The following is a 9,567-nucleotide window of genomic DNA, read 5'->3' as shown; positions in this document are numbered from 1 at the left end:
TCCATTTCTCTTCCTCTTTGAGAGTTTGGGAGCGTTCTAAAGCTTTGTCTTCAATGTCAGAAATCCTTTCTTCATCTTGCTCCATTCTGTTACTGAGGGATTCTACTGTGTTTCTCAGATCTTTGAGGGCTGCAACTTCTTGTCTCAATGTGTCAAAATCTTTGGTCATTCGGTCTTTGAATTTGTTGAATTCTTGAGATATCTTTCAGGTTACTGCTTGGAATTCTAATTCGATCTTATTTGCTATCCAGATTCTGAATTTGATTTCTGACACCTCAGCTATTTGTTTGTGCATGGGATCTTGTTCTGTGTCTGCCCCATTGTTCCTTGGGGGACTTGATCTACTCTGATTATTCATATTGCCAGAGTTTTTCCATTTAGTTTGCCTCATGATTGTTTTTCCCCATTGCCTCTGGCCATCCTCAGAGTTGGGGAGGTGTCTTTCCAAGGTTAGACCCCAGTGGGATCACTCTATTGTTGCTGGATCTTTGTAGGGAGTGACCCTGTGTAACTTATCTGGGGCTGCTCCAGCCACGGAGTTCTGGTTGTAGAAGCAGTTGTGAAGTGTGATACCCCTGGATCCAGCAACAGGGCGGGGCGTGGTGCACACGATTTTGGAGATGCCTGGTGCCTAGTGACTTTGGCACAGAGGGCCCAAGGTTCTAGCTGTCTCTGGCCAGGAGAAGGGCTCCTTGCTGTGGCAGGGAGGGCTTTGGAGCGTATGCAGCTACCAGATTCCCTGGCCAGATGAGTGGGCCAGTGCGGAGACAGGGAGGGTACTGGAGTGAGGATGCAGGGTTGTGTGGCTCACAGAGTTACTGGTCAGGGTGTGCAGAGGCCCTGCGGGTGTGAGTCGCATGTCCCAGTGCAGCTCTTACTGGGGTCCAGGTGGGCGCTGATCACGGGTTGTGTTGCCTCTTGTATGGAAATCTGGGCAGTCGCCAGTCGTGGGTTACAGTGCAGCTTTTACTGGGGTCCGGGTGTGTGCAGCTCGTGGGTCAGGTCGCCACGCAGCTATTACCTTTATGCAAATTTTAAATTTTAAATTAGTTTTATGAAATGTTGTCCCTCATGGCTTAAGCAAAGAATTTATGACTAAGACCTCAAAAGCAAATATAGCAAAAACAAAAATAAATGAATGAGAATTAAACTCAAAAGTTTTTGCACTGTGAAAGAAATAATCAAAGAATAAATAGACAATCTACAGAATAACAGGAGAAAATATTCACAACCTATATATCCAGCAAAGGACTAATATCTAGAATCAACAAGGAACTCAAATAAGTAAGAAAAAACAGATATTTTTGCAAAAGAATATTTACGAATGGCCAATAAACATGAAAAAATGCTCAACATTGGTAATCATCAGGAAAATGCATATTGAAATCACAATGAGATACTATCTTGCCTCTGTCAGTATGGACATTATTAAAAAGTCAAAAAACAATAGCTTCTGGGGGGATGTGATGAAAAGGGCATGCTTATACATTGTTGATAGGAACGTAGATTAGTACAACCTCTATGGAAAATGGAATGGATATTCATCAAAGAACTAAAGGTAGACCTACCATTCACTCCAGCAATTCCATTTCTAGGTGTCTACTCAAAGGAAAATAAGTCATTTTATCAAAAAGACATATGTACTCATATGTTTCTTACAGCATAATTCATAATTGCAAAGGTATGGAATGTACCCCATAAATTGATGAGTGGATAAAGAAAATGTGCTATATACATATGATGAACTACTGCTCACCCATAAAGAAAAATGAAATAATATCTTTTACAGCAACTTGGATGGAACTGGAAGCCATATCCTAAGACAAGTGAAGTAACTCAGGAATGGAAAACAAATATTGTGTGTAATTTCTAATAAGTGGGAGCTAAAGGATGGGTATATATGATCATACAGAACAGTATGATGGGTTTTGGAGACTGAGAAGGATAGAGGTTGGAAGGAGAGTGAGGGAGTAAAAATTACCTGTTGGGTATAATGTACTTTATTTGGGTGACAGGTTTACCAAAAGCCCTGACTTCACCACTATACAATGCATCCATGTACCCCCAAAATAAAAAATCATACCCCCTAAATCTATTGGAATGAAAAAACAACAACAAATGAAATGGAACTTAGTGTGGGTGGGGGTGGAAGTTGTCACTGACTTCTTTCTAACATCTGGTAGGTTCCTATATTCATCCCTTCACTGAGATCACTCCCACCACAATGCCCCCTAACCTGGCGAGTCAGTTCTTCACATCCTATCTGAGTCTGCAGAGCTAGCTTAAATCCAGCTTTCTTCTATGCATGGCTACTTTTTTTCTATTCCTCTGGCACTGCTGGTCTCTGTATCATTTGGCACTAAGCCTTATCCTATTGATCAGTTTCGTTTTGATACATAAACACTGTAATGGCTAAGTGCCCAGACTCTTGAATCAGACTGCGTGCGTTCAAGTCTCAATTCTGCCACTTCCAAGCTGTGTGACTTTGAGCAAGTTCCTTCCTCAGTTCTTCCTCATTTCATGAGGATAAAAAGAGCACCCACTGGGAGTCCAGAGGCTTTGTGCTAGGCCAAGAATTGCCACACAGTGTGTGACCTTGGATAAAACAATTCTCTGTGGGTCTTAGATCTCTCACCTATATAACATAAAGGGGTTGGATAAATAAGTGTTTCTCAACTTTGGCTGCACATTAGAATTGCCTGAGGAGCTCCAAAGATACATATAAAATACATCATCAATGTCCAGATCACCATCTCTTCCCTCCCCACCAAAAAATTCTCATTTGATTGGTCAGGAAGGAATCCTAGGCATTGTAGTTTTTAAATGTTTCTAGGTGATTTTAATGTATAGCCCAGGCTGTGAATCACTAAGTCAGCTGATTCTCTAGGATTCTTCAAGCTTTTTTGCGTAGAATCCTATGCAAAAAATCAATCCTATGCAAAAATCATCTCCTATGATTCTATGCAAAAGTGCTGCTATTGGTATTAGGCCCCTTCCCTCACCCCACAATGTGTCTTACACCTTGATGACATGGTAGGGACATAAAATACTGATATGTTAACTAAAAGAATGATTAACTAAGATTTTTCTCTCTTTTTCTTCAGCCAGAAGGAGACATCTTTGATGATTTTAGCTTCTTGACAAAATGATTATTGCCTCCTAGAATCCCCTACTAGCCATAGGAAATTAGCTCTAGCAATATATGCCTTTAATGAGAATGGGAATCTGGCATGTCAATAGGCTATTTGTGTCATTGTGGTTTAATCAGACATTACAATATACCCCTGCTGGTTTTCATGATACTTAGGGGGAAAAAAGACCATAGTTCCCCTTTGGTTCACATTTGACCAATTGCTCTGCTTGAAGCAATCACAAAACACCATAGGTGTTGAAATGATTAGGGACAATTAAGATAGTGCAGCTTCCAAGGAGGAAGCCACTCTCTAGCCTTCTGTCTCTCAAACACACAGGTTGTGTGTTCTTGCAATGGCGATTACCTAAAAGTATCTAGTACTTAATTAGTTCCAAAGTGTCAGTCTTCATACCTGGATATTAGAATGTTATAATTGATAGCACAGCTCCAGCTTCGCTGCCTGAAACTGGCATATCCTTGTAGGATTCTTCTACCTTGGTCAGTTTTCTTTCTTCATAAAGCTCACATTGCAGATTATAGGGGTGATCTGGCTGGGATTGAAATTATTGAATTTTTTTTCCAATTTACCATTTCCTGCATTGAGTGAGATGGGAAAAGTGGAAAAAAGAAAAGAAAGAAAAAATAAGAAAAGGGAAACAAAAACAGCTCAGAAGCGTATGGCAACCAAATTGTGTTAGAAAACTTCCTAGTTCCTGTTGCTTCTGCATGTCACCTAAAGAAAATCCTACACCTATATAATCTATATGTCAGCTAGGATCACCTTTATCATCCTTAAACTCTAGAAAAGACTACTGGAACCTCCATCCTGGAGATTATGGGAAGTTCATAGCCCTTTTCAAATTATTCCAGGGTATTAACACTATTGGGGTCACCTCTAGCTCTGACCTTTTGCCGTTCCTAAGTGTGTTTTATTTCAAAATCTTCTCAATGTGCTGTACGTGCTTTTTCTCTTTTATGCCATATTGACTCAAACAAACAGCATATTTTACTGAAGCTTGTGGGATATGGAGGGATCTTTACCGTGAGCATGCATAAACTTCAAATGCAGTGGTAGTTGTCTCTGTCCTTCAAAGGCCCTCAGCCATTTCTGCAACCTGAGTGCTCCTTCTTGTTTATTTTTTTTTTGTTTGTGTTTTCTTGTTTTACCTTCCCCCCAGTGTTCCCAGGAGAAATATCAATGTATTACAAATGTTCTAATGTAGAGCAATTCAGCTCTTTCTAGTGCCAATTCTAAAACTTAGTTTGGGCTTCCCTTTCCATACCAACAGTTGTACATTTATTGCTTAAAAGGACCCTTTGAATTAGGTTTGGTTTCTAATATACACACCCTCTCCAAATTTATTAAGCTTATATAATTTATCAATCATACTTATTATTTTATTTGACAATAGAGTTTCCTGTAAAACAGCCTCCTAACTGGCATGCAGGGCTCTGGCTTCTTTCTAGTCCTAACTGATTCTCCATATAGCTGTCAAATGAATTTTTTAGAAACGATTTTCATCATCTTATTTCTCTGCACACCATTAATATCATTAATATTATGATCTGATGAATAGTATGGTAATGTATCAGGTGCGTCAGCCGCTGCCCCTTTCAGACCACCATCCATGGGCTATGTGCAGGCCATGAAGCCACCCGGCGCCTAGGTCTCACAGAGCACTTATACAGACCTACTGTCAGTCATAGAGGAGATGGGCAAAGAGATCCGGCCCACCTATGCTGGCAGCAAGAGCGCCATGGAGCGCCTGAAAAGAGGCATCATCCAGGCCGGGGCCCTAGTCTGAGAGTGCCTGGCAGAGACAGAGTGGAACACCCGCACGTAACAGGAAGCACCTCCTCGTCTGGATGTTTCCTGGCCACTGCAGAGCATCTGCTTCTCCTGGCCTTCATCCTGAGTTGCACTAACCATCTTGAGCTTCCTGTCCTGTGCCCCTTGGTGGATACCCTCCAGGAACCAGGGGGATGCTCTCACTCCAGTTGGCAGCACTAACTGTCCTCCCCAAGATTTAGCAGCCAGGTCACTGCGAGTTCCACCTATGAACGGTTGACAGTTTTGATCCAACTGGGGCTTTCTCCTTTCTGTGTCCCCTCCACTAGCCCTTCCCCAGCACTTCTCATCACTGTCCCAGGACACCTCCTCCTCTAGCAGGGACTCAGAAACTCCCTGCCTTGTCTCCTGGGCCATAGCAACTCTTTTCTCAGTGTGTCTTTTGCTAAATATGCCCTTTTTATATAAATAAAAGATCATTTGAAAAAAAAAATCTATGTATCATGGATGGTAATGATCGATAATGGATGACTGTATTACTCCAAGGTAACTTGTGTCTTAAGTGCTCCCAGGGACTTATACAATGCCTTAAACAAGAGGGGTGAGTAATAATCTGTGTGATATGCATAGAATAGATCCTGTGATATAAGTGCTCAGTAAAGTTAGTAACTATTTTTGTCGTTGTATTATTATTGGGATTTCAGGATTTGGGAGTGACTGGGTCCTTGGGAGGCGAGTATCAACAAGTCATAGGGACTTGCTGGTATGGCTCAAATTTCTGTAGCTAAACAGATTATTCTACTTATGAGAACAAAGATGAGATTCACAAGTAGCTCTTCCTTTGTCATGTTCACCACTGCCCACCAAATTCCCCTGGCCAAATCAAGAATGGTTCTTGAATGAATATCGAAACTCCTCAGCCTTCCATGTGATGTTTTGTATCACCAGACTCCTCTTTATTTCTCCAAACTTCAATTATCCTGCACCCACATACAATTTGCTTCTCTGCATGATATCCTAAAAGTCACCCACAAAGTTGCATCAGGAAAATGGGAAATTATAGATAAATGTACCTTTATTTACAAAATGTTCATTACAAAATTTTACAAACCAACACATGGAGAATTTTCTATAAATATTTGGTAAAGTTTTATAATGAATATTTTGTAAATAAAAGTACAGTTAGTTACAATTTCCAGTTTTCCCTATGTTTGGTGACTTTATGGGTGACTTTTGAATACTCTGTAGTTGTGCTTATCTTATACCCTAACATATCATTCTTGCTGAGGTAACCTTAAGTGGTAATTCTCACTTGGAAATGAGGGAGTTAAATTGGCATCTACCTAAGTAGATGAGGGCTGGGAGATCCAGCAGTTAAATTAGGCACACTGTTCAAGACCCTCATCATTATGCATTTTATAATTCCCAAATAGGGCCACATGGTGATCATCTGCATTTCTCTTTATTTTTGAGCAAACATGATGTTTCCAAAACGTAAAGACTAAAAGTGTTTTCTGAACCCCATTGATGCCTTGCTGTCTCATTAAGCAGGTTTTTTTTTTTCTCTGCTCTGATTTGATACCCCTTTGAACTGAGATCATATAAGACCTAGGAGGATGCTTTTCCCTATAATGAGGCAGGGTTCTTTGGGGGCCAGAGACAAGCACCAAGTCTTGGTGAACCAATAGAGACAAAGCCCTGTGGAAAGACCTCCTTGCACTGGCAGATGGGAGGTGAAGGATCTGGGGACAGTTCCAATGAGCTCAGGCTGTACCTGAAGTTTGTTCCAAGGACAGTTACATGCCGTAGAATTCTGGCTTATTTGTTGGTCTACACGTTAATGAATGCTATCAATCAAAAAGCATGTTGCTTGCCCATAACTGACTTTATTATTGTCTTCCTGAAATGATTTCTTTGGCTGTTCAGTCCCCAAACAGAAATCCATATTAGAGACCATATTGAAAACACTGTTTTTTGTAAGATGGAAAAATTGGCCCATCTGTTTCTCTGCCTGCTTACCTGTAGACATGGAAATGGTCAGACATACCCCTTGTCATTGGCCAGGCTTGTTTTAGTGCATTACAGCACCTGGAGAATCTTACTTCATTTATTTCTGGAGATTATTTCCTTTTACAAGGAGGAGAACAAACTGCTTTGTAAAAAGGTCACAGTCCAGTCACAGGAATGTCTTTGACCAGACCCAGCTGAAGGGTATTGGATAGGAAAATCTCATCCTATATGAGGAAAAGAGATGGCTGGAGCAACAGAGCCTGGATGGGCCTGATGGACAACATCAATATTAGTAAATGAATGTCTTAAAGAGATTGGAGGGGAAGTGCATGGAATCTGAATTTCTTAGCTCAGGTTGCTTATGTCTCTTTGTGTGCAAAATGGTTAGTTGGCAAAGACATTTTATTTTTCCATTTGTCTGTCCCTTATCCTGACCTAAAGTAGAAAGCAATTTCCTTATCTGTATTAATACCTTGCCCTAGGAGCTCTTCAGAGATCTTGAGAGGATCAAATGCGATAATGATTATGAAAGTCCTTGCAAATGGAAAAAACGCTATACAAATGTAAGGGCTGGGCTAGAAAGCCATAGAATATTAAGATTTGATGAGACTTTAAAGGTCATCTAGTCCAATCCTTTGTCCTATGCTTGAAGAGTTTGTTATTGTGATATTTATTGAAGATTTACAATGATAGATAAGCAATATCTGGGGAGTAATTGAATAGTTCAACAAATATTTATTGAGTAACTACTTTTTTCAGATGCTGTTCCAGGAGCTGAAGACACAACAGTGAATGAAACAGGCAAAGCATCTGATCCCACAGAACTTAAATTTGAATAGAGTGATACATGCCAGTAGGTAAGCAAAATAATAAAGTTAATTTCTGGTAGTGATACATGGTATGCAGGGAATTGAAATAGGGTTATATAACAAAGCAACCTTAGATTAGGTGATCAGAGAAGGTTTCTTGGGGGAGGTGACACAAATTTAGTTTTGAATGACAAGAAGGAGGCAGCATGTAAAGATCAAGGGGGAAAAGAAGCCAGGTAGAGGAGACCGCTGATGAAAAGGCCCTGAGGGGGGAAAGTATATTTGAGGATGGATGTGACTAGAATAGTTTTTGAGGAGAGGAGACCATAGAGGTAGCCAGGGTCCAGATCATGAAGGGAATTTTAAACAAGCAAAAAAGTGTTTGTATTTAATTCTTTTTATTTTTTTTTTGAGACAGAATATCACTTTGTCACCCTAGGTAGAGTGCCATGGTGTCATAGCTCATAGCAACCTCAAACTCTTGGGCTCAAGCAATCCTCTTGCTCAGCCTCCTGAGTAACTGGGACTATAGGCGCCCACAACAATGGTTCGCTTCATTTTAGAGAAGGGGTCTTGCTCTTGCTCAGGCTGGTCTTGAACTTGTGAGCTCAAGCAATCCACCTGCCTTTGCTTCCCAGAGTGCTAGGATTGCAGGCATGAGCCATGGCACCCAGCCTGTATTTGATTCTAAATGTGATTGAAAGCCATTGCTTGGGGTTAGTGAGGGAGTTACATTATCAGTTGTGTGTGTGTGTTTTAATAAGAATCCTCTGGCTGCTGTGTTGAGAAAACGATGAAGAGAACAAGGGTAGAAATTGTGATAGCAGTTGGGAGGCTCCATGACCATTGTATATTTGTTCAAAATTGTTATTTTATCCTTGTCAAGATTAACTATTTGGTGAGTATGTTGTCCTTTCCACTTAACTTTGGGATTGGGGGCATATGACTTGATTGGCCAATAAAATACAAGATGTAACCTATATCTTGTTAGAGTAGAGCTTTAAATGGTTTGGCTCTGCCAATCCTGACCTTTTGCTTTTCACCATGAGAAGAGCATGGCTTTAATCTGTGTCCTTATTAGACATGTGAAGTTAAACTTCTTGTCCCAGCAGAATTCAGTAGACACGTGAAGTTAATTCTTGTCCCAGCAGAATGAGTTATGGCCCTCACGTAACTTGATCAAAAAATAAGTATTTATTTCAGGCACCCCCAGAGATTCTGGGATTGAGGCTACAAAATAAGTAAGCAAAGAAAACTGGAAGCAGTACAAGTGGTGAGAAGTGGTTATATTTTACATATATTTTCAAGACTAATTAATAAGATTTGCTCATATTTGCAAGATGTGGGATGAGAGAAAAGTAGAAGAGTCAAGAATGATTTAGAAGTAATTGGGTGAATGGGGCATCCTCTAATGCAGCAGTTCTCAACTTGTGGGTCATGACCCACAGGAACTGTATTAAAGGGCCACAGCATTAGGAAGATTGAGAAACACTGCTCTAATGCAATGGAGGAGACGTGGAGAAGAGCAAGTATAGGTGGAAGCAGGAATTCATTTTTGGCCATATTCTGTTTGAGATGATTATAGGAGATTCATATATAGATCTGTTTGTACTTTTCAATAAATCCTTATTTTATTTGTTTATTGTTTTATTTTACTTTATCTACAAAAAGAATATTTGGTAGCTTACATTGAGAGTACTAGTCAAACCATTAATACAAGAGGATTCAGAGGGAAAATTATATTGAGAAATTTTAGCAGAGGAAAACTGCAATTCAGTATAATTAGCTTTGAGCTTCTAGTGACCAAAATGAAGAAGAAAATGCAG

The 9,567-nt window shown here is 40.2% G+C and overlaps 1 pseudogene; it reads left to right on the top strand.

Annotated features, from left to right (window-relative positions):
- Positions 1-4,761: 4,761 nt before the first annotated feature.
- On the top strand, positions 4,762-4,977 carry LOC128578508 (cyclin-dependent kinase 2-associated protein 2-like; annotated as a pseudogene).
- Positions 4,978-9,567: the final 4,590 nt, after the last annotated feature.

The sequence above is a fragment of the Nycticebus coucang genome, chromosome X (assembly GCF_027406575.1).
Source record: "Nycticebus coucang isolate mNycCou1 chromosome X, mNycCou1.pri, whole genome shotgun sequence".
Classification (NCBI taxonomy): Eukaryota; Metazoa; Chordata; class Mammalia; order Primates; family Lorisidae; genus Nycticebus; species Nycticebus coucang.
The sequence above is the reverse complement of the archived record's forward strand: the minus strand, read 5'-3'. Positions and strand labels throughout refer to the sequence as shown.